This window comes from Haemaphysalis longicornis, unplaced genomic scaffold (genome assembly GCF_048455015.1).
Source record: "Haemaphysalis longicornis isolate Haplotype H1 unplaced genomic scaffold, Haemaphysalis longicornis Haplotype H1 scaffold_1, whole genome shotgun sequence".
NCBI lineage: Eukaryota > Metazoa > Arthropoda > Arachnida > Ixodida > Ixodidae > Haemaphysalis > Haemaphysalis longicornis.
Genome location: NW_027526203.1, coordinates 139206134 through 139232235, shown reverse-complemented (window position 1 = coordinate 139232235; position 26102 = coordinate 139206134). Strand labels below are relative to the sequence as shown.

Genomic DNA, 26102 nt, shown 5'->3' with positions numbered 1-26102 from the left:
GACCCCTTTAAGGGAATTTTTCCTTACTGAATTAAGGAGTATATTCAATAATTATACATGCATGCCGCCATCTGGTGGTGGCCGGATATGCCAATCATGACTAGACACACTAACTTCTTTTGAGTCGGACTTCTGCGTGCAGCGCCCAAAATTTATTGAATGCTCAGGTCTCGGCGTTCACCTGAAACAGAGTAGTAGTGTAAATCTTTTAATTGGTTAATGATAAATTTCACTGTGTTCTATCGGGCCCAATTACAACGTAATCGGCCCCAATTTGTGAATTTTTTTGTTGTGATTTTGTTTACTTATTCATTTTTCCAATGAAGAGAACAATTTGGCAGGATCCGAAATACTCACCTTGTGCAGCTATTTAGCTTACCAGTTGAGGTACGGCTGATGGTAACAGCGAATCCGAAGCGGCTTTAAAAACGAAAAAAATCTGGGTCCTTCCGCCCTGTGAAGGAAAAGTCCAGCGAAGCTTGCGTCATGGCAGGATTTGCTATCTTTGGTTTGGCTATTTTGCTATGAGGATTTATAAGAAGAGTGTCGCGACGTCAACATCACAGGCTAAGCACACACGCGATTGGATGGTAGAAAAAATGTCGTTTAATTACAGCGCGGCTACGCTAATCATGGCGCAGGCTGTAGGGCACCGCACACGCCTCCACCGAAGAGCACGCAGCATTGCGCACTGTCCGGATGGGAGAGGAGCACCAAGCGTGGCGAGGAGTATAGACGACTCCATAAAGACATGGCGGCGGTAGAGGGGAGTGCAAACTGGCGCAGTGACCATACTCCTTCCGTGAACACTCGTGCTTCACTGTGTACCTGCCTATGTTGAAAAGCCAGCTTACAAAGAACTAGCTTACCCCGATTCCCCTAAAGGGGTCCTGAAAGGCGTTTGGAGCACACTAAATCAACTAGCGCAATCGTCATTAGCAGCAGGCGCCAGCGTGAACCTTGCAATCCAGAGGCTGTGTGCGGATTCGCACAGCTCATAATACTCCCGGGACAAGCATGAGTAGAGAGGCCAAGGATTCCTTGGAGTGAGTGGGTTGATCGGCGAATACGCCTTGGAGGAATTCATCGCTTTTGCTCGTGTAACTTTTCACCGCAAGACTGAGCGGGTTACGTTTTGCCGCGGGACCCTGCGCTTTGAAGCAGCAACCCCCCAAAAAACAAACCATCTGGCGAATGCACGCAGGAGCAAAATTCCCAAATTTGCTTTGATTTTTACGAATGCTATAATCGAAGTCCGGAACTATTGCACGCAGCATGAAAAAAAAAACGTTTCTTTCGAAGTTTACCCCTGAATGAATCTCGGTTGCTTTCTTCGAAGTGCAAGCTGTTTTTTCTTGATGGTATAGACGACAATTGGCGAAGTGACGGCTTTGCAATTAACACCAAAATACGCCATCTATGGTATCAGTCAGGGCTGCGTGGTTCGCAGCAGCAAGCACCTCTGAGGTGAAGTGATCTTCCGCAGTTATTTTTGAGCATAGCGCCATTTAGGGAGTATTTTCACCGTTGTTTGTACGGCCCCAACCAGCCCACAATGCCTACATGGGTAAGGTTGGCCCTCCGTCATACGCATATTTGTGAGCGCTTGCACTGGGTTCACTTGCCGTGGCTGTGTGCGTTCGCCACCTGTATGACAGTTGTGCTGGTGTAGTGGTGCCGGGAATGTCACGTAGTTTTCAGTCTTGCAGTGCTGCGCGTTCTTGCCTTCGTATCGTCGGTGAGTGCGCGCGGCTGGATTTTTGATGCTGCCGAGAACTGCTGTGTCACTGTGCAGACGATGACTTCTCGAGCCGGTCTCCAGCCACAGGCCAGGACGGCAGACCCCGCCAACCGGGGCGCATTCAAGAGCCCCGAACTGAAGTACCTGGTCGTGGACAACAGCGACGTGTATGGACGGCGAAGAAGCCCATCTGGGTGCCCCACGGGTCGCACGGCTTCCTCGCGGGCAGCGTGAATGGCGAGCGCGGCGACGAGCTCGAAGTCGAAGTGCTCGAGACGGGCAAGCCCTTTATCTTCAGCAAAGACCACGTCCAGAAGATCAACCTACCGAAATTCAATAAGGTTGAATACAGAGCAGAGCTGAAGGCGTTATTTTATGAAGGCGTTATTTGGAGAATGGAGGCGTTATTATTATGAATAAAAAGGACGTCACAAGAACCTCAATTTGTTAGACTGTACCGGAATCCCGTTCTGAAAGGTATGCTGAATTTCTCCCTACCCCTGGACAACTGCAAATGTGCCTGAGTACACTTCGCTATTTTTTTTTCCGGTGGCACAGCTTACGCCAGCGGATTTTCGGCAGATCATTGCCAAGGCGTAATTCATGCGTTAAACCGGCCTGACGCCGAAAATAAAACATTGAACAATTGGTTGAATTCTTCCCCTACACACAGAACACAAATAAGCCGGAATGGGAGTAAATGGCTTGTGTCATAACTAAGTACCAATTCGGAGTTTTCGAAACTCCTTCCAATGGGACTTTCGCCTTACTCCCATTATTTCGGCAGTTTTTTCAGTAGCATATGGGAGTTTCATTTTACTGCCACTACAGTGGGAGTTTCCAGGGGTACCATTGGGAGTGTATTGTTTCCTCCAACTGGGAGTTTTCAAGGGGCGCATTGGGAGCAGTGCTGACCTGCATTCGAGGTTTTTTTGTGTGTGTTTTTGTGCGCTTCATATATATGCGCTGCAGTGGAATTTATTACTGCATTTGGGAGTTCTTAATAAGGGCACAGGCCGCATTTTTATTTTTCGTTGGGGATCACGTAATTTCTAGTCTTTTTCCGCTTCAAACGTTGAATGGCGAAACGTGAAATGTTTGTTTTCTGCACAGTCAATTTATTGCATAAAAATTACATGAATACGATACACGTGTGAACACATCAATAAGACAATAAAAACACTCAATCAACAAAACACCTACATCGAGAACACAAGGTATCTTGGTAAGAACTTTATCTACTACAACACTCCTCAACGAAAAAAATTTAAGCCATTTGCAAACAATAAGGTCAGCATGTCGTCGGTGCGCTGCTTGCTTGCACCTGCCTCCCAAGCGCTGACGTTGCCGCACCCCCTGGCACGTTCTTCTGGAAGCCACAGCAGCACATTCATTAGAGGGATAGCAAAACGCTTTAAATCTGCGGTAACAAATACATAAGCATATTGGGCATCTGACCTGAAAAGAAAAAAGAAACGGCACTGTAAAGACGCTGAACTTGTCACTCTTGTGTCCAACTTTCCGTAATGTCTGAATGTTTGTTTAAAGCTACGCAAAATTGCACTTCTGTCCGAGACACCTGCGCTCACTATTTCGTCAAAACGAAGTGTTCTGCTGTTGAAAAAGGGGCGCGACCCTTGTGGCGACCAGCTTCTCAAAATGCTTCCTTTCCCTCTTTTCCTTTCGTGTAGTGTTCTGGGAACGAGCTTCAGGTTTTATCACCCGCACTGCCTCTCTCTCCCCTCACCGAGAGTTAAAGGGAAGGTGAAGCGGTTTTAGAATTAAAAGAAAAGTTGACTAGCAGCAAGTACACATTGAATAATTCATGTGTACGAAATATTTTCGCAATACATGCAATAGAAGCGGCGCAATGAGCAAACAAAAGTGGCCCGATGCCCCGCCCCCATCTCGCCGCGCGATGCCGGAAGACCGAAGAGCGCGGTCGAAAACCGGCTGAAAAACGTCATACCTGGACTTCCGGCCGGATCGGCCAACTCGGCCATGCTCTTTTCGCCGTGTTTCCTTGGGAATGATACTTGTTGGAACTTCCTCGCTGCTTGCAGACGACACTGATCATCATCATTCATGCTGTTTTTCACGAGCTGTCGCATGCTCACGTGGCTGCGCCGGCTCGCGCTCTTCTTCTTCTAGATTCCATTAAAGCCTCATCGCATCACGACGTGTCGCTCCCCTTCCTGAGCATCGCGCCGCAGCTGAAGGACCCAGAGGTCCAACAATACTTGTTGTTGTGGTTCATAGCACTCATTTGTACATTTTTTATGTTCAAAAAGTATGCACGAACGCCAAACGAGGCATACGTTATCATGCCGTATTCCTAAGCAGAATAATGCCACGCCGGGGTGCTTGATAACATACGGAAGCGACAGCCGAGGTGGCTGTGCTTGATGACAGAGAATATACTACACTACGTTAAATACTTTGTAAACCACTCCAATGCGTTTTTTTTTTTTTTTTGATGTGACGGACGTGAACGTTCACATTAGATTCTAGATTTAGGAAGGATGGGGAATACTGCTGTACTTTGGCCGGGCATGTTTCGTTCCATTCCAGAAACCAAGTCACATTTCTTCAGGAAATACTTGTTTCTTTAAACGCGTCGGTTTTCTTTCCCTATGGGCTCAGGACAGTGTTCAAAAAACAATTTTTTGGCGAAACTAAAACAAGGGGCCAATCCTGATAGAAGTTCTCTTCCGGCTAAGAGGTAAACAGTATTCCTACAAAGTAAAAGAACCAAGACAACCAGATTACTTATTTTGCAAGTATACATTCACCATAAGCTGATGTTTGTCTGGAATTAAAAAAAAAAAACACCGCTCCGAACCACCACCGTGCCATAATCCGTGTTGACTGCGGGGGCCTAATTTTTTGCCCAAGATTCCGTGTGGCTGCATATTATAACCTGGCAAGCACTTGTTGTCACTGAACCGCAAGTGTGCTCCAGTGATAGTCGGTGATATATATAATGATGATACTAAAAAAATTAGGAGCGAAGAGTAAATATACGGCCTCTGTCCGACTAGCGCGGTAAATGCTTAAATTTAGAAATGCTGAAACAGGCCAACTAACTATTCATTATCACAAACGTTTGGTTATTGTTACCTAAAGTAACGTACCTACAACGTAACTGCCTTGTCCGACTGGTCTGTTAATTATAACGAGGTGGCCGTAATATTGTAGCAGAATGCGCAACGCACATGCGAAAATCAAGCCCTATTAGAGTCGTTAATGCTGCGAAGGCACCAGTATGCTACAGTGTTTTCAGAATAAATGCATGTGAAGCAGTAAGACGCCACTCATCGAAGTGCAGCTAGCAATCGCGGAGGCGCCGTACCGCCGCTGCCGAAATGGCGCGCGCGTGTGGGTCTGTGTACGGGGATGAGTAACGGGGCTGGGGTGGGCGACGACGAACAAAGGAAATGCGGAAGCAGAGTCTGCTTGTTGGTTTATGCGTGTACCGGCAAAATGTGTCCCGCATATACGTTTACAGCGCATGAACGCTATTTTTCCGCGCAGTGCACGTACGTGCTTTTCGCTGGTAGATTGTTTATAAAACGCCCATTAATCTTCGGCATAAATGGTTTTGTGTATAATAAGAAACAGTTAAGGCAGTACCTAATATTAACATAAGGTATAAAATCCCCCTATGCAGGTTGCCTAATTCAAAAATATTTTAATGGAACCCACTAGTCGACGTCACAGTCACTACTTTGGGGTTCTCTGTCGTGTAAAGCAAATTTAAGCTCCAAGATAATTGAACCAACAGCACGGGAAATTATAAAACAAACTTCCAGTCATGTGCGAAAATTAAACTGCAAGCTAAATTGCCGCAAAGGCAACCGTGCGATCGTTCGCAATGCTTCCGACAACCCGCGCGGCCGAAGGGTGTCCTCCTTTGACGTCATGACGGGCGCAACCAATCAGGGGCGTCAAAAGACGAAAAGCGCGCGTCTTTCAAACGGGGTCGCGCTTTTTGCAAGATAAATGCCACTTGGACTCATGTACGATAAATTTCAATGTGATATTCGGAATCAGCGCGCAAGAAACTATAGAACTGTTAATGTAACTCAATTTTTTTGGAAAGCGCTTCAGCTTCCCTTTAAGGAAAAATTTCGGTCGGTGTGACGCCTGCGCGTGCCCCCCTTCAAAAAAAATAAAAATAAATAAGCAGTCGTCTGTCGACTCTACAGAATGCTCCCTCGAATGGCGTTTGCTGGTTATAGTTACACGCGCCTAGCGTACGGAGAGCTCCCACGGGGCCCCGACCTTCTCCCTTTCCAGTGAAAGCAATTAATCGCCGGCGGCACGCGGCAGTCACCCTCCTCGTCGCAGGCGCGGCTGGCACCACACCTGCTTCTCAAGAGAAGCGGCCGCCCTGCGACGTTTGACCGGCCAACTTCACCCTCGCTTGCCAGTAAGCCACAGACACAGCCTAACAAAAACACCTAACAGCCGTCCAGAGTTCGGACAGTTTTCATTCTGCTTGCGAGTGTGAATGAGTGAGTGTTCTGCTCGAGACCCGCGCAAATACGCATTGCTTTCACACCGCTCGGCCTCCCCAATGACGTTCCGGGCATGGTGCCGTCTTTCACGCACAACGCTCACCTCCAGTGGCGGAGAATCGCCCGTGCAGTAGCGCGGGAAACACGTTGAGTTTATTTGACGCTAGAAGGGGCACAAGTCTCCCAAAATGTTGCGTACAATAAAAAACGTGAAAATCTTACCTTCAACCACCTCGCAGAGGCACAACCACAACCGCGTTGTTTTTAACGAGCCACTCAGCGATCACTGCATTTAGGCCTCGCGTCGGCTCGCTGGCGTATTCCGTCGGCTCGAAGGTCGGTGACACGGAGGCGACGTTGCAGCCCGTCGCACGTCAGTCCAGGCTGGTTCCACAATGTTCGCAACGAGCTTCGGTTGTTGGGAAGCACTTCACATCCGTTCGTCCGGCCGCAAGTTCACATTGGCAATAAATTTTCGGGGACGCTGGAGCTCACACGACACACGACGCCAACTGGCAGCCATTTTGTAAGGACGCGTAGAGGAGGAAGGTGTGAAGGAGGAGGAGAAGGAAATGGAGGTGGCGTGGGAGTTTTTAATACTCCCATTAGGACAAACGCAGTAATCACAGCCAGATACTGCGTTTTGTGAAGAGGTACAGCCGTGGTAAATGCGCTTATTTACGACGGCTTGTGGCCCCCGGTGTAAACTGGCAGTTTTTCCACCATCATACTACCACACGTGGGAGCAGGCCCCCTGTCGTGAGGAGTTTAAAAGACGTATTCCAGCCAAGAAACTCCCATTCAGGCTAACTTGTGTTTTGTGTGTACCTTTCAATTCTGTTTAGAAACTACGGCACTGCACATGGAGGCACCAATGGGCCGCTTAGACATTTCACCGCGTGTTTTTCCACTACCGACGACCAAATCGTCCACTGGTGATCTCAAGATAGCATTGCACGTTAAATACCACGTGGCGGGGTATTTTTTTCCTGGCTGCGCAACTCGATGGATTTATTCCAGGCGCAGGCCTGACGAGTGAAAACAAAAAATTTCCCCTCATTTCCCCGAGGGGAAGAATGTGAAAGTGCGAATGCAGGAGTTGAATTTGCGCGGTTCGGTAATGTTCGCGAAAGAGAGATCACACACACACACACAACTACAAAGAAAGAAAGATGCATTTATTCACAGACACCTATTTGTGTTGTCGTTGTACTTGATTGCTAGAGCGGATCTCAGCTTTGAAATTTCGTGTCAGTACTCCTTTAAGCGGGTGCATTAGCCCTTCTCACGCCCGATTCCGGGCCAATCCCCCACGTGGGTATGTGCCATGCACAGACACCTATTTGTGTTGTCGTTGTACTTGATTGCTAGAGCGGATCTCAGCTTTGAAATTTCGTGTCAGTACTCCTTTAAGCGGGTGCATTAGCCCTTCTCACGCCCGATTCCTGGCCAATCCCCCACGTGGGTATGTGCCATGTCAGCGGCCAGGCAGCGCGCGCCCATCTCCCCCCGTTGCCAAGGAAGACGAGGAGATTCCTGGCCAATCCCCCACGTGGGTATGTTGCAATTTGCAGCAACACTTCTGCGGACGTAGGGACTGAAGATTTTAAAGCTTAGCTGTTAGGTGTTCCAGGCAGTCCCCCCGTTGCCAAGGAAGACGAGGAGATTCCTAGCCAATCCCCCACGTGGGTATGTGCCATCTCCCCCCGTTGCCAAGGAAGACGAGGAGCGCGCGCACCCGCAGCTGTTGCTATGTGGAAGGACGGCGGTCAACGGAATTCAGGGTCGCTTATAAAGTTCATTCGCACTTAAAATACCTAACTGCATTTGCCTTACTATAAATAGTTCGCAAGAACTGTGCTTCTGTGGCACTTAGCTGGGTCAAGCTATACGAAGCTATGCCAAAGTAGCAGTTGTCTCCATAAGTATAGTCCCTAGAAATTTGCCTAGGGACAGCACAGTAGCCACATTTTAGCATAAGTGACAGCCTAGATTCCCAACAAACCAGAGAGCAGGCTATATTAAAGAAGGATACTCAACAATGGATCACATCCACGTCGTCAATTATGGAATAGTAAAATACGTAAAGTACACTAAACCCCTTTACATGGCATTTTTAGACTATTAAAAGGCGTTTGATATAATACACACTGCAACAATGCTGGAAGCATTATAATACCAGTCAATAGAGAAGACCTACTAAACACTTATCATCATCATCTTCACCCTGATCATCTTCTTCATCAGCCTGGTTGTGTTCTCTGCACCACGGAGTCCTCTCTCAAAGATCCCCAGCCATGTCTATCGAGTCCACCTTTGCCCCCAAATTTTCGTACCTCATCCCTCCGTCGAGTCCTTGGCCGACCCCTATTACGTTGATAGTCTATTGGCAACCACTGCGTCAAACGGATCGTCCAGCTGTTGTCCCTCATGCGCATGACGTGACCCGGCCATGCCCTTTTTATTCGCTTAATTTGAGATAGAATGCCTTCCTCGCAGGCCTGTTCCCTAATCCACCCAGGCAGCACAGGACTGTTCGGCCTAAAACAGGCCGGTGTACTTTGGCCGGTGATTTTCTGTCCGGCCGTTTTCCGGCAGCCATGTTCGGCTCATGTCCAAATGTGGGCCTTTTGGCAGTATACGGCCGTACTCCCATGGCTGTCCAACGGCCAGTGGCCGTCGGCCAGTCGACCGGCTTACGGTCATACGGCCAGATTCCAGCCGTAGGGCTCCGGCCATTCTAAAGCCACCCGTGTACGGCCGAAGTACGGCCGCCGGAGGACAGCCGAGATGAGGTCGTCGGACTCCAGCCGGACTAAAGCTACCGGAAATACGGCCGTGCTACGGGCATTGGAGTTCACCCACAGTACGTTAACTGTACTGAGGCCGCTCACTGCATGTCGCGCAAGCAGATGACTCAGTCGCGCAGTGCAGAAGCAGCACAAACCCAGCATTTTGGGTCCAATGCAGCCACATTAAAGTGAGCTCGCGCGCAACCACCAGCCGTCAAGCTTTCAGCGCAGCCTTGCTTAATTACCAGCCTCAGTTGACAGAAAAAGTCATTTATTAAACACTGCTCACAAATTGTCGTTCCTTTAATTGCTGTGCCTCTTTTACTGCCGAACACAGAAGTTCTTTGTAGAGCTTGAATAGATGTATTGTCCAGGTCCTGATATCCTCTGTGGAGCGGCTTACCTGTAATAAACGGGGAAAGAGGAGGGGGGGGGGGAGGGCGCATACTTTAGTGGGTTGAATTTCAGAGAGATAAATTGCGCCGCTTTTAGCCAATTTCTTTTAAGGCAATCTTCCGGAACACTTTCATGCTATGAGTACATAAACTATATTTATAACAGTTGCTTGACCAATTTTGATGTATATAAAACCGGCGTGAATGCCTTTACGAAGCGTTTTGGTTCTCAACAAAACACTCAGGAGCATTAATTATAATTTCCGTCACACAAAAAGTATGCGTAGTATTTGCCCATTTTTCTTGCAAAGAAATTTTCTACTCGATCAAATTTTCTGATGATCTTGCGCAGGGCTGATCCTACGAAGGAGCGAACAGGTACTTTCATTTTCAATCTATTTTAATGTTGTTTTCATGAGTATACGTCCACACCACTTAATAGTCCAAAAGAACTTATTTTCTTCTAATGTCATACTACGTTCAAAAAATTGTAGACGCGTTGCGAATGACGCCCTGCTTCAGGTGGGTGCAGTTGTATCCCTCTGTGTTCACGCAAGGAAAGGCGTAAAGTTAGAGTTACATAATTTGTTTCCAACCAATAACATAGCAATGGTAGCATGCATACAGGAAACCTTGCATACTGCAACGAATAGGGCAATAAATATTTTATTGGTCAAGGTTGAATGCGTGGGGTTCTCAACCAGTCGGAGGCAAACTTGCGCCTCTGGAAGTTTATTTATTGATTTATTTATTTTTATTCATTTATTTATTCATTGTTTTATTTATTTATTTATTTGATGCCTGCTTGCCTTTGCATGCATTACAGAAGGGAGATACATAACACTAAGCAATAAATATGAGACAAAATAACAAAATAATTCTACAAAGCGCGCTGAAAATCGTCAATATAAACAGTTAATGCAATCATACGTGGAAGATAATTACACTGCAGTATTGATGTAAAATAAAATGAATCGCGCAAGGCGTCACCTTTAAAGTAAAGTTAATAATTTGCTTTAAGCTAGCGGTCCCACTTTGCGATATGTAGAATAGCGCTTGGACATACTTCTCCCCTTCTACTCCAGTTTTCGAATGATAGATATTACGAAATAAGTTCAACCTGTGGTTTCGTCTGTGATCTTTCACGTCCTGCCATTTCAGTTTACTTTTACTTTCTCTCATGCTAAGTTGAGCGTGCCAATTACCTAATACGAATCGCACTGGCATGTTCTGTATGTTTTCGGGCGTATCAACCAGCTCTTTAGTGTAGGGATTCACGAAAACACATGCGTACTCCAAGATTGAGCGCACATGAGTGAAATACGGTTGTTCTTTTCAGTTAGATGGAGGTTCAAGCATCCCCGGAATCGACTCCGAAAAGAGCATGCCTCAAAGCGTACTCTTACAATTAACACTTCAGCATATCAGCTGGCTGTACTCTGACGCAAACCACATCTTCACAGATGGCTCCTGCACATCTGAGCGCAGTTCCTCCGGAATATTTATTGCCTCTACTGGCCAGACGTTCTCCTATCGCCTCGAGCGTGCGACATCATCGATGACCGCCGAGCTTCACGCGATCAAGGAAGCTATACACTACATTTTACGCCAGCAGCCAAAGCAATGGACTGTTTTCACAGACTCGAAGGCGGCTCTCCAAACCCTGCGACGCAGCGACTGCTTCACCCTACATGAACATGCCTCTAGCAACATCACATACCTGCACCACCTTGCCAACGACGCTGGACACCGTATAACGTTTCAGTGGCTTCCCGGTCACTGTGGTGTTTTAGGAAATGAGAAGGCGGACGAAGCTGCTCGCAGGGGCCTGGAAATGCGCAATGTGAGGAAGATTTTTTTCACTAAGCGTGATGCCACAACTATGGCGAAGGAGCTTGTTTCAATGGAACGGAACCGCCTCTGGTCCCTTCCAGATCACCACCATGCCTTCCTACGCTACATAGACCCTGAGCTCAGGATGAGGCTGCCAGAGGTACTTCCGCGCCGATTAGAGACATTATATCACCGACTTCGTCTCAACGCAGCGCTTACGAAGGCATACCTTTTTCGACTTGGTGTCACCACAAACCCTTACTGCGACAACTGCGGGTCACCGGAAACCGTGAAGCATTTGCTGCTGGAATGCTCTGCATACATACACGCAAGATGCAGTCTTGCGCAGAAACTAGAGCGCCTCAGCCCAGGACCAATGACCTTGAAAGTACTTCTTGGTCCATGGCCATCTCCACCAGCTCAACGCAAAGTACTGGAGGCGTTGTTCGACTATCTGGACGAGATTGGCGTCGCTGCAGTGATTTAGAGTTTAGAAGACTGACTTTGTAATTTTACTACTCACAAACTGAGTGTCATTTTCTTGTTATTTTTCTGTCTTATTTTATTTCTTCTCTTTCTTCCTCTTTCTTCTGCCCTGTAATCTATGGGGCCTTTTCTTTCCCCCTCCCCCTTCCCTCGCCGAGTAGCATGTCGGTGTCGCAATCCGCCTCTTTCACAACCCCACTGCGCATGCGCAATCCCCTAGCGGCCAAGTCCCTAAGCAGTCCAGTAGGGGCAGCAGACGACATTCCCTACAGCTCCCGCACAAGCAGGGAAGGGGTCGTGGTTGTATTTACATCGTTTGATTTTTTGTGTGTGCTCGTTGTGCGCGGAACAATGCCCACAACTTGTGCTGCGTTCCGCTGTAACTGGGAGTGCCGAAAAGGGAACGGTGTCGGCTTCTATCGCTTCCCGTCGGCCGCACGCGATCGGCTACGGCGGCTTGCGTCGCTCGCGTCGGCTCGGGTGATGGGACCATTAGGCTTAGCATCCTGGCGGATATTTGATCGCTGCTATCTGTTCAACTGCGAATAACAATCCGCAACACAACTTTTCACTACACTATCATCCCCTTTCTCGCATGTGGAACTCTATTTAAGTTATAACTGCCGTTTGAGCGATCGGTGACCAAGACATCTGCGTAGCCTGTTTCGATGCTCCCGCGCAGGTATCGCCATCTCTCGGCCGCTCGGCGCAACGCGCGCCGCGCGCCGCGGCGACCGGTCAGCGTATACGCTTGCATCGCGGCAGATATATCTGATCGCCGCTTTTAAAATAAGCCCTGACAACAATCCCTAGCACAATTTTTCACCACACTAACACCTACTTTCTCGCATGTGGAACTTTTTAGCGATCAGATTGATTCAGAAGAGCAGCGACAAGCGCGGTTGCTACCGTGGTCTGCGCCGGTTCGAGCCGCTGAGTGTGCCGAGCTGGCAGGCGCGGCCGGCGTGTGCGCGGACTGTTTCCGAAGGCAGAAAACGCTTCACGATTGCTTGCTTTATCCATTTCTTGCGAACAAAAGCGCAGAATCTACAAATTCAGCTCAGCGATCATCGTATTTGACCGTGGAGCAAAAACAGTGGGCGGAGCGACGCCGACGACGCATCTCATGCGCGCATCGGGTCGTCTCAAATTCACGCGTACGACTACGACTAGTCGGGGCGACAGTCGTAACGATAAGTCGCATGCGAATCGCCAATCGTACATGTGTCCAGCGCTTAAAGGCATTTTGCGAACTGCCGGCCTTTGTCGAGCTGGCGCTCGCACTTCATGCCAGACGACTCCAAGTACTGCTCGCTCTGCTACTCGGACGGCACACGGATCTGTCCGAGATTTCTCTGCCAGCCCTCATTCAGTGATAAGAAGCCGCCTGGTATTATGTGATGACCAGGGGCTATCATCTTAAGGCGTTATAACACCAACACAGAAGAAAAACTTCGGCTGCTCCTCGCCGTAATGTGGGATTGCCGTGCATACAACGAGAACGCAGCCGGAGGAAACGCCGGCAAACCCTACAGCTTCAACTTCCGCTAGGCACGCTAGGTGGCAGCACACCGCAATGAAAGAGGCGGATTCCGGCAAACATCTCGGCCTTCTTTTCTAATAAAGAGCCTTCTCTCTCTCTCTCTCTCTCCCTGCCTATTTAACCTCTAACCACTCCCTAAATAAACTCCTAGGTATTTATAATCCTCGGCCGCTGTCACAGCAGCATAATTTACGGTATATGTATTCAATTCGAATGAAGGTTTTCTTGTAAAGGTGCCGTTAACACACTGTTAAACACCCAAAAACTTATCTGAATCAGCACACCAGGATGTTATTAAATTCGAATAAAGCTGCAGGTATACGGAATCACGTTCATTCGCTATAGTCCGGTAAACTACTGTGGGGATTGTGGCTGCCCGCGATCTCGACTCGATACGCGCCAGCGCTCGAAGGACCGCGTGGCTTGCGCGGGATTGCGCAACAAGACGCAAGAACGTGGCCTCGGCACGGCCACGGCAAGAAGAGAGGGGTTCGCTTGCGCATCGCGAGATGGCGCCACCGGCGCGCGCGGAGTGGCTTCGGCGGAGAGGCGGCTGCGGAGAGCGGGGACTCAGGCCTCTCAAGCTTGGACGTTCCCTGGTTTCCCTATTGGCGGTGAGATCTTTGAGTGGCGCCCCCTGGCTCTGACGTCGGCTTAGGGATTCGCGCCGCTGTCGTCTGCTACACTCCGCTTGTGAGGGGCAACAGTGCCTGGGCTAGAAATCGCCCACTTCGTTGCTGTAGTGCGTTAAAAAGCGTATTTCTAGCGTCTCAATTATTTTGCCAGCTTCTGACGTATCTGAATATTTGAAGCTGTATCCCCCACAAGTTTGCAACACACTAAGAGATAGAGAACAACTTTCTTCAGAGTATCGGTCAGAAGATCGTGTGTAACTCGTCCTTTCTTGCTTATTCGCGAGGATCAGCGTTTAGAGCTTCTCGATAAGTATTCAAAATGCGTAGGCTTCCCTGCAGTATTTTTGAGATGCTCCTATGAAGACTCAACAGTCTAATACTACGTACCAAGCAGCGGCCTCTAGACGCTCATCGCACAGCAGGAAATAAAGCGGCTTTCTTCTGTTTCTTTCGTTGTTGTCTTGTATCGGATTAATGTTTCTTGCTTTTTTTTCTGCCCAACGCTTTAATTTTTCTGCGCCGTCACCAACTTCTTATTAGGAGGTTTCGGGATGTTTGGGAGCCTCACAAAGGTCGTGTGGATATTTCCTTCATTTTGTATGGCATACATTCCCTCCTTCACAAATTGGCTTTCATTACGGCTGCGTGCAAGAAGGTGCATATCCACAGCGTGCTTTGTTTATTCACATGCAAATACAATGAGAAGGTTTGTGCTACGCCACCGCGATCGCGCCCTAAACAACGTGGTCCACAGTACTCGAAGGCGGCTTTTGTGCTCCCAATTTCTATCGTAATTATATCGTTATCATAACGCACTGACTCTCAACTCCAACAATGATGACATGATTACGGTGTTGAAGGCATGATATACTCGCTAACTAACGTAATAAAAAGTATACCTGCATATATTACAATACTCGAAGCCGAAGAAGAATTCCAAGTAGCTCTTTATTGCTTTCAACCCTTCCAGGCGCGAAGAACAAATCCTATTCTACTCGGGATGGCTTTCTATAATTTGAAGAAAATTACTTTTACTCTCTTGTCCTGGACTGAGGACCCGGCCCACTAACCAGATCTATTTAATTGTTAAACAAAGTTTTCCCCTCCTCCCCGGGCACTTACTCCTCCTCCTCCTCTTGAGTGCAGTTTTCCTATAACGCATATCCGAATATCGGGAAGACATGGCTGTGCAAAATGTTCCGAAATATCCATCCAGGTCTTAACAAACATATGTGTTACTATAAATTTAACGAAGACGTGAATCGTTTTGTTCAATAAACCTCCATACTGGTTAGACGCCTGGTATAGAATCAGCACGCGCGTATATACACACTGGGTTCTTTGGAACTCAACCTACAGTTTTTGCAGTCTATAGTGCATATCGGCAAACTTTCATGCCTTGACAACGTAAAGTGATGTGACAAAACGCGTTCGAGCGTTCGGAAAGGTTGCAAAAACTGTTTTACCTTACATATGATTACCGGGAATCGTGATGCCTTCTGCCAAAGCCGACAGCCCTGAAGGCCTACAATTTGTTTTGGTCTTCCATTTTCGCTGTTGTCGGTTATTAGCATCTGACTGTTCCTTTTGTTCGAATGCTTACATGAGAAGCTGACGCCTAGCTCCGACTCTTCACGTTCCGCACAGGACCGGCTTCGCAAGGAATGGGGTGGCGCCGGCAATGTTTCTCCCGTAGCGGTATCCAAAACTATACTTTAATTGACGCCATGAGCTAGTGTATGCGATTTTAAGCCTATTATTATGATAAAAAGTTACCCACACGCCAATTCTGGTGCGGGAAAGCATCAGACGTTGACCGAGCGCAAAGAAACAGCGGGGAGAGCGATCCTGAGTGAAGCAGACGACAAACGCGAGAATCCCTAAGCTGACGTCACGGAGGCTCGCTTCGCAGCGCCGTCTGTGTTCGCGCTCACCGCCAATAGGCGGCGTAAAAATCGACGCCCCACGTGACCAACCTGCAGCGCAGTTTTCGACCACCAAGCCCACCAGACGGCGCAAGCAAAAGGTTACTTTTGGTATAGAATACAAAACATTCATTCCGTGACTCAAAAAGCCCACACAGTTCGCTTACAATGTGTTATTTAAAAATACTATTAACAAGTTCCGCATCAAACATCCGTTGAGCAAAAATGTACGCAACTTTTTACGAACAGCCGACTGGTGCACCACCTCGTTTCTGAATTCGCAACCACAAAGCCGCCAATTCAAATTGAAACCGCTGCAACGGCCCACCGTTTCTATGTGCGCGGAGCACTGGTTTCGTGACTGTTATTGCTGTTATGTGCTTTTGCGTCCATCAGTTGTTGAGAGGACTGGCAAAACACGGGAATTGAGTGCTTGTGGAGTGACAAATGTGGGAAATTCCGCATCGGAAGACAGTTGTCGAGGCCAGAATATTTGATTCTTCCAACAGAAGGAGAGTGTTATGCACTCCGCTAGAAAGACGGTGCAAAGGAAACCGTTGTCCCGTTGTCGCCGTCAATACCTCATTTGTGCCCTTCGTTCGAAACCTTAGCGCAAGTCAACGAGTTGTTATGGCAAAAAAAAATCGAAATGAAATGATGTCCTGGCCTCTGTGAACTTGGAGAAATCAATAAACGATTTGTTCTCACTTGCTGCTCACTGTGGTCTGTGCCAGTCGAGGCCATCTGGTCACCTGGCGTAACATCACTTCACTAGCGCGGCGCAAGTAAACACGCGGCCAGCGTGCCAGCCAGGAACCAGCAGGAGCAGCCACGGCCGGACTCGACGCCCCTTTCGCGCGCGGGAGGAGGAGAGCCGAGTCCGGCCGTGGAGCAGCGAGCCGGCGGCCTCCGTGCGAGGGCAGCCATGTTATTAAGGAGCTCAAGCGGCCTGTGCAAAAAGCATCCGCCATGTTTACAAAGCCGTGTTTACAGCGCCATCAAGCGGGCGTACTGGGTAGTTCACGACGCCGCCACTACGCTTTTTCTGGCACTACAGGCAAAGCTAGACCTTTGCTTCTCTAAAATCCTCCCTGTTCTGTGGGGGACTTGACTGCGGCGCTCGGCCCGCTCGGCGGCGGCGGGCGGCCGCTCCGAGCGAGACGGCGGCGGCGGCAGTGGAGCGACCTGGCGCCTTCCCCTTCGAGCCTGGACCGACCCTCGTCCACCGGTAGCGGCGGAGTCGAACGACTCCGGCCGCTCGAGCAACGCGGGATCCGAGAAGACGGAGCCAGCTAAGGGAGGTTTTGGGAATAAACCCCCCTTGGAGGTTGGCGTCGGTTGCCTTTGTCTCTTGCCTGCCTCTCACGCCGGCGCCGTCTACACGGCAGCCGCGTGCGGAGGATCGTCGGAGTATGACCCGCACCACAAATTGGCGCCCAGTAGAGACGCCCAGTAGAAACGCAGTAGAGACGCATACAGGCAAGATAGCAAGCAACGCAACGAGCGGAGCGACCGGAGGAGGCTGGGGGCACGTAGGCCTACTGTCAACATCGCGGCGGGTCGGCTCCCCCGCCGCGCCGTGCCCGCGCACACGCGCCGGCGGCAGCGTGTGGCGCACTCTGCCTACAAGGATGCAGCGGTTGGGTCTTGGGAGTACGCAAATGCGACGTTGACAAAGAGCGAGGAGGACGTTGAAGGTCAGTCTTTTCCTTTTGCTACGGGTGGTGCGAAGGGAGACGAAACCGTTTCCACGCGAGTGGGTGCTTGCGTCTCGTGGTCGAAAAGGTGGAGAAGGTACCGCCCGAGATTGCATTCAGGCAGTAAGAGCTTCGCGTGGCTCGGCAGGGGGCTCGTTTTTTTTTTTTTTTTCGGGAGGCGATCGTCGGTGTTTGTAAGAGACGGACCTCAGGCCACTATCACCGGAGAGCCGCGCCCAAAGCCGCTTGTAACGCGGTGGGCGCTGGCGTTACGGCAGCCTGTATGCTGCGATCGGGGATAGTTCGTGTGTGTGGGCGAGCGTTACTGTGTGCGTGAGTGTGTGTGCGGCCGCCCGTAAGCCGCTCAGATTGCGGCGGGCGCTGGGTCTAGTGCAGCTGGTAATGTTGCGACCTAGGGTGTTTGAGAATGCGTGCGGGAGTGCGCGCCTGTAAGCCGCTAATATGGCGGTTGGCACCGGCAGCTGATATTGCTGCAAATGAGTTGTAGGAGCCCTGCCTGCTTGACGCTAACGCAGCTTTGCCGAGTAGCGCACCCGGGCAAAGAAAACTTGAACGGGTATTTCGAACCCACCACCCGTGTTATGTCAGACGAGCTGCATCCGAGTAGGCTGTCTCGCCAGTGACAGGAGTTGGCGGAAATCCGCTGCTCCCTTCCTCGATAATCGGAATCGCTCGCATTGAGGGGTGAGAGCGGAGCCCTCGGCACACGGACGGCAACGGGAGTCACGCCAGTTGCCAGTCGCCACCGCCATGGACAGCGAGGACGGACCAGCTGAACTACCCGGCGGAGCATGCCAGTGAAGGTGGCACCGAGCGCAGCGTGTCGAGCTGTCGCCAGTTGCTACTCCGGCCCCTGCGGGGCAACCATCAGCCGTTCGGGAGGACCAGCCGCCGAAGCAGCCACGGAACCCAGGAGGCCGAGGGACCCGCCATTGGGGAGAACGCCTTCCACTGGGAGCAGAGGTCGCGTCAGCAAGCGACCTCCGCATTCTTCGGCTGCGGCTGCCGGCTTCTTCTGGACCTGCCAACCTGCTGTGCTTCCCAAGCGTGAGAGACTCGGACCAGTGCAACGCGTGGCACGCTCGTCAGGCCGAGCTTCGCGGTTACGGCATCATATGGCGAACATTGGGGGTGAACTGGCATGTGGATGACGTTTGTTGGCGTATTTTGTAACTTGAGGTTGTGCTTCGCGGCGCCGTTTCAATGCGAGTGGCGTCGAGTATTTAGGGAGGAGGAGTGTGGGGATTGTGGCTGCCCGCGATCCCGACTCGGTACGCGGCAGCGCTCGAAGGACCGCGCGGCTTGCGCGGGATTGCGCAACAAGACGCAAGAACGTGGCCTCGGCACGGCCACGGCAAGAAGAGAGGGGTTCGCTTGCGCGTCGCGAGATGGCGCCACCGGCGCGCGCGGAGTGGCGGTATATTAGAGAGTTTTATAGCGTCCTCGATAAACACGCACCGGTGTTGCCCCCAAAACCGGCGCGGTGCACAGTGCCCCACGACGGTGCGTACCGGCACGGAGCGTTGATCGAGGACAAACGGGGCGGTTCTACCCAGGCGCCATCTTTTAATCTAAGAAATCAACTCATAAAAACGTTCACAAGTAGCAATACAGCACAGCGCTATTAGAAAGTGGTATTTATTGAAGGCCAATGATTATACAGGGTGTTGCGACGATAACTGGAACACTTTAAAAATTTTTCCTGAGCGATCTGCCGCTCTGTTCGCGCTCAAACTTCACACAAAGGTCGCATTTTGTGGTCTATTTTGTTTGACACCGGGAACAACAACGGTACTTACCTGTTTATTCTGAAAATAAATAAAAACGATTTTCGCCTATGGGAAAATGGCCGCTGATTTGGACGTGCGAGCCAGCGCAAGTTGATGTTGGAACGACGGAACCACCTGCAGAGTGAAACGCATGTTTGGGATTCACGTACGGAGCCAAATGGTGCAGCAGACGATCAGAAAATGCACCTAGAAATGAGCTAACAGACGATCAGAAAACCCGGTTTTCGGGCTCGCACGTCCAAATCGCCGCCATTTTCCCATAGGCGAAAATCGTTTTTATTTATTTTCAGAATAAACAGGTAAGTACCGTTGTCGTTCCCGGTGTCAAACAAAATAGACCACAAAATGCGACCTTTGTGTGAAGTTTGAGCGTGAACAGAGCGGCGGATCGCTCAGGAAAAATTTTTAAAGTGTTCCAGTTATCGTCGCAACACACTGTATGTACGCACAACTTAAATCCGTCACACATGCGGAACAACGTACCGCCACCGCTTCCACTAAACAGCTACATACAAGCTGCTTCTCATCTTCGTTTGAGCCATAATGCGAGTGCCTGTTTTGTTCCGCCCTTCCGTTACAGCAAAACAAGTAGGTCTTCATCGCCTAGGCACTCCGGTGACAGTTCATGATAATTCGATCGAACGAAACGAATGTCAATTCCCAACTGTCTGGCAATGCATGCAGCCGTCTTTGAAGTACACGAACTTCGCGTCCGCATTTACAATCTCTAGCCGTTGTTACCGCCCGTTAGGAGCATGTCGCATCGCTGCCCGAAGCACGCCATCCTTGTCAGCAACAATATGCAGCCCCTTCCGCCTTGACACGAGTGCGGCGATGCGCCGTCGCTGCAGCAGACGGCGGAGGAAGCCCCTTCGCCGGCATCGTCCGCGATGCATCTCGGGATTGCACCCCGGCGCACCATCGACTCTCTCGGTGTGCGGCGGTGCAACCAAAAATTGCACCGCGACGGTGCGCCCCGGTTTATCGAGGACGGACGGTGCACACCGGTGTGGTTTATCGAGGATGAAAAGGCGCACCGGTGTGCCCCGGTGTGCACCGGTGCGGTTAATCGAGGATGCTATTAGTATAGCGTTTAGCTGTGGCGTTAACGTTTGCGCGCCGCAACCGCAAAGGGATAGCGCCTCGCTACGCGACAGAACCGCTGGACGTTTTAGTATTGCGGAGCAACGCCACATAGCGCGGAGCGCACGGTAATGCGCGCTGCGCCATCTAAAAGACAAATTGTGAAGTAGCCAAGCATACAAGCCACGAAGCTAGCCATCGGCATCCATGCCAATGCAAAATTCGGTCCAACTGAAGTCGTTTCCGTTCTCCTTCGAACATCTCGCGTAAACAAAGTGCACGTGTTTCATCTTGGGTTGTGACTCGCTAGAGAATGGCGCCTACGAGTATATTGCACGACCGGTACTACCTCAATACCCTCAGTTGGTCGGACGTTGAGGCGCTCATGATGAGAAGCCACCAGTATGGTCCCTAGAAATATGTGCTAGTCTGCCGACCGCCGGCCGCGAAGGGGGCTCCTCCGTGATGCATGCAGCGGCGGCGCTGCAGTCAATCGGAGCGCGGTGGCCGGCCGGCGCGATGGGTAACGGCGGACGGCGCTCTGCCGTGCCGCTGCTGCCTTCGTATTTCTGCCCTATTTCTGGGCGGGTTCAGCCCATTTTAACTGCCCCTTTTCGAACCCTATTCGTTTCTGTCGACAAACCAGATTAGTCAAATAAGTTGGCTCTTACCAGTACGAAGAGTTTTAACCGAAGCATGAAGTGACAGGAGTACGTTTTCGCGTATTATGAAGGATCGAGTTTTCTAAAAACCGCGGAATCGTGTCGCTACGCTATTTCGATTTCGACACATACTCGGGGGCTTCGGGAACACTGCCGGCACGGCATCGTTTTCCAGCATGGAAACATCATGCGGGACTTCATCTACATTACCAAGCAAACAGTTAACCGTTCTTTGTGAATATCCCCGCCGTTGTCAACTGATGGATTAGTCAGCGCCTGAAAATGTGTGTGTGTGTGGTGTCGGCGCTCCGCTTTTTTGTATGGCTCTTTGGAACCGTCTTTCTTTGCAAGTTTCCCAAGATGTTGTCCCCTGTACGTGTATGTAAATAAAGCAGCTCGAACCGGTGCCTTCTGACCTTTCGCATCGTTGATCTGGAGGCCCTTAAGCGCACGTCTTCGCGGCCCCCTCAGTTACGTCCAGTCAACTGGGAATCTGTTAAATGTAAATGCCGAATAAAAAAAACAAGACGTGTGCACATGCATACGAAGTTTTATCACCTTCAGTCATCAGATACAGTGCATGATTTCTCCATAACTCGAACTCGGATATCTCGAAATACCGGTTAACTCGAAACCTTTTTTTGCCGTGCATATACCTGCCATTGGCGACATTTTCCACCCTTTGTCTCGAAACGTCTATTCGGGGATCACGGATATCTCGAAATGTTCACAAAGAGGACGCAATGCAACATCCGCTGCAGGCAGCTGATAAGCTCTCGGTTAAGGCTTAGCTCCCATTACCCGCCGAATACCGTCGCGAACGGCAAATTTGTGCGGGGTACGCACTGTGCGCGGCCGATGTCCTGTTAGCGGAGTGCTGTCCGACGCCTACATTGTTGATATAGCTGGGGAAGACGCTTCTGATCATGTGGACAACGACGGGTCTCAAGAAGTGCCAAAAACGGCAGGAACAAGAAAAACATTAGCTTTGCCTGCTTCACAGCAAGATAGAATATAGCGTTGGCGACCAACAGTTGATGCGGCATTGAGAAGCTCGAAAACACTTTTTTGGGACCAGATGCGAAGGCGAAACAGGCGTGCATCACGCAGTTCTTTTCCCGCAATACCTAAAAAAATTGTGTTTTTTTCTGCAAATTATTTTGCCTGTATTCCGGAAGCGTCTCTGTGCATTGGAGCGTTTGTTGCCAGCACTATACTGCTCTTATTCCAGTGATCTGGCCATACATTTTTCGCATTTCGCTTAACCCAACACTCCGCTTACCTCGAAATTTTCAAAAATTTGGGTACTATCAAACCTCTTTTGCGTGCCTGTAATTTTCGTGAATACCACGATTTGAAACATTCGCCAGCATCGGGTACGTGAAACTGATTTTTATTAACACCCGGCTGCAAATCAGTAACTTCGCTTGCATTCCTCATTGCACAGGTTCTTTTTGGTCACCCACACACTCGGAGGGAATTGCGAGACGCACGCGGGGAAAGCAAAACGGGAGAATATTTGTGTTATGGCCAATCATTATAATGGCGGCTGTTTGAAACCAAGGAGGAAAAATATTGAGGTTTATTTATACTGTCATGACCATATATACCTTGCTTTATCCCCCCACCCCCCGCACTTTGCCCAAAGTATATAGGAACAAGTTTTTGCTGGCACAACATTTTACTCAAGCTTTCGCTTTTCTTTTTGTCAGCCTACCAGCCGTCTGCGTGCTTATCACCGTCAATGACGTTCGGGAACGACCCGGTAGTTTCGAAGTGGAACAAACGCAGCTTCTGGTGCCGCAGGGAGCTCTTTTCGAACGGGATCTCACTGTCTGAACATTGATGGTTGAACGCGAAGCTTTCTTGTGAGCGATTCCTTGTCGTCTGAGTTTTGAATTTGACTCATTAAGCTTTCACTTTGACTCGCACGCATTTTGGACTTATGATCATGCCGGATTTGACATCGAACCTTTGCCCTTTGATTTCACGCGAAGAAAGCTTCGTGTTCAACCATCGTTGCGGAGTGGAGTGATAATTTTTCTGACTGCACTCCTCTCCAAATCCAAACTGCTTTGACCATGTTGGAAATGCGCATTGAGATAGACGTCGGCTTCAAAACGCGATGGAGCCAGCTTCGATTCTGACCACGGGAAGCGTTTTTTTTTCTCTCACTTTACTCACAAACATCACCGTCTTCAGAGACAGTTGACTTTCCTGCAGTGCTTTTTCGAGGCGATATAGGCCATCAGTGAGACATAGAAAGCTTCACTTTAATAATGGTTCAAGCGGTGGTAGTGAAACGGCTACGCTTTGCTGCGGTTTCATCCTTCGGTCTCACTCGCGAAATTCAGCGGCCGCAAAGAGGCTTCAATTCGCGAAAAACTCGGGGCGTGAAACTAAAAGGTCTTATAGTACTATCGCACTTTCAATTGTGAGCTGATGTACCTCGTACCATTCGATTTCACCGCTCTAAGTGGCCGACAAACTCCGATGCACGCTCGCGCTCCGCGGCGGTAGCGCGCGGCACAGGCCGGCCGGCCGCTCTCGCTCCGGCCGCTCGGGCGCTCCGATTGCTCGCAGCGCCCTCTGCGCAGCGCTGTGCGTGCATCAGCGGCGCGGACACGCCTTCCCATAGAGAAAGCGCGCGGACGGCAGACTAGCACAATTTCTAGGGACCATACCACCAGGTTGTGCCGAGGTGCTTCGTGTCGAAGCGCGGGCTGATGAACCTAAGCTCCATGCCCGACAGTGTCTTTAGGAGACAGTTCCGATTTGCGAAAGATGACTTTCCTACGCTCTGCCAGGCACTTGGAATCCCGAAGACGGTGTCGAGCGCGCAGGGGGTGAACATACCCGGCTGGGAAGCCCTCTGCATATTGCTGCGATGACTGGCCTACCCGAACAGGCTGTGTGATCTTGAACTCTTTTTTGATCGCCACTCTTCGGTGATTTCCAGCGTTACAAACATACTGCTTGAACGCATCGACAGAAGCTTTGGGCACTTGCTGGACGATGTTAGCCAGCTGAAGTGGCTGTCAGCGACAGATTTGGACGAGCTGTCCGAGGTGAGCTGGCATCTTACTATACCTAATTTCTAACTTGGTGTGGACACAACTTTAATTTTTATAACTGGAACCAAGTGCAATACAATTTTTAGGCCTGCATATCCAAACGACGGCCTGTAGTGATGTGTGTGGAGCGGATTCGCGCATTAAGGAGCGAAAGCTGCGTCAATTTTTTTGTGTGCTTCGTGAAATTATACTTCAATGGGTTATACGCTCGCCTTCGGTAATTTTGGTATATGAACAGCGTATATGAACCCATAGTACGATGTCGGAGACCGTACTTCGGCGCCATAAAACAAGCGGAGCCATCTTCCGTTTGTACTCGTTGTTACACTGGGCGACGTTTGTCATAATGCTTTGTAGTAACTGTGTGCTGCTTCATTCTGTTTCTTAGGCTGTCTACAACAAGGGAGCGCCCCTGCGGAACTGCTGGGCCTTCATTGATGGCACTGCCAGGCCCATCTGCAGACCCTCCCAAAATCAGCAAGAATACTTCTCTGGGCACAAGCGTCTGCACGCTCTCAAATATCAAGCACTGATGTGTGCGAATGGGCTGATCTGCGAGCTCGACGGCCCATACTCTGGCAAGCGGCATGATGCCGGTATGGATCACATTTCACTGGAAAACCTCTAGGATATACATTGCCCCCATAGGCAACAGGCTCATTTGGCTTTTAGTTTTCAAGTTCCAGCCATTTTGATGTAAACATGCTATGCAGTACCAGCTTGAGGGGTCTGGGTGATTTGTTTTCTTTCTTATAGCACTTCACTGCAATTCATGCAGTTGCCTTGTAGATTTTTTTGGCAGTTGGTTTCTGTGCGTATTTATACTATGTGCGCTCTGCTGACATGCATGCTTCATATTTGTTTTAAGGAATTTGAACAACAATGTATGCCTGGGTGCCAGCTTTAAAGTGCCCAAATTTTTTATATGTATATTGCAAGCTCTTAAGCCTGCTGTCTACGGTCAAATGTTCAATTACAACCAACAGGCAACAAAAAAAAGAACTTGCAAAGTGTGGAGCAACCACTTTAATGGACCATGCAGCGTGCACCAGTGGCACCACTTACCCATGCAGTCTCTCTTATTAGGCATGGGGTTAGTAAATGAACAGGCTGGGAAAGCAAATGCTATGTAGCAGTTGCTGTTTTTTTGTTTACGTGTTTATATCTTACTCAAGGATTGCATTTTGTTCCAGGAATTCTTTTTGAGAGCGACCTGTACAGCAAGCTGGAGCACTTGGTGGGCGAACATCACTACGTCATCTATGGCGATCCTGCATATCCCCTACGGCATCTCATCATGAAGCCATACGGAGGCTCTCATCTGACTCGAGAACAGCAGAATTTCAACTCTGCCATGAGCACTGTAAGGCAGGCGGTGGAGTGGGGATTTGGGAAGGTGGTGTCAGAGTTTGCCTTCCTTGACTTCAAGAAGAACCAGAAGTTGCTTTTGCAGGCTGCGCCGAAAATGTACAGAGTGGCAGTCATTTTAATTAACTGCCATGCTTGCATGTATGGCAATCAAATCTCAGCCTACTTTGGCACGGAGCCACCTTGCCTGTACGACTATCTGCAACAAAGTAGTGCCTAAGTCCTGAGTGGTGTAGTAGCTAACCTCATGAGTGGTTCTGTACCTGCTGGAATGGAAAGGAAGCGAGGCTTCTTTCAAATAAACACACAGTAACCTTTATGTCGTTTTAGTTTTTTTTACTTCCGTCAGCACCGTCTTAATTACATCAAAAAAAGCAGCCTGGTTGGCAGCATTGTGGCGTCGCTGCTCCTCCCGGTCACGGCGGTCTTCTTCTCGTGCTTTCAATTCTTCAAGGCGTATGGCAGCCTCCTGCTGGAGGCGCTCCCTCTCCAGGGCCAGCCGGTTATTTTCCAGCTCCAGCCTCTTCATCTCCACGG

The 26102-nt window shown here is 49.7% G+C and overlaps 1 pseudogene across 1 annotated transcript; it reads left to right on the top strand.

Moving 5' to 3' along the window:
* Positions 1-1798: 1798 nt before the first annotated feature.
* Positions 1799-25884, top strand: LOC144154428 (uncharacterized; annotated as a pseudogene). Its single transcript, XR_013319444.1, has 5 exons — positions 1799-1908; positions 1971-2082; positions 23814-24191; positions 24586-24793; positions 25391-25884. The product of XR_013319444.1 is annotated as an uncharacterized LOC144154428 (transcript).
* Positions 25885-26102: the final 218 nt, after the last annotated feature.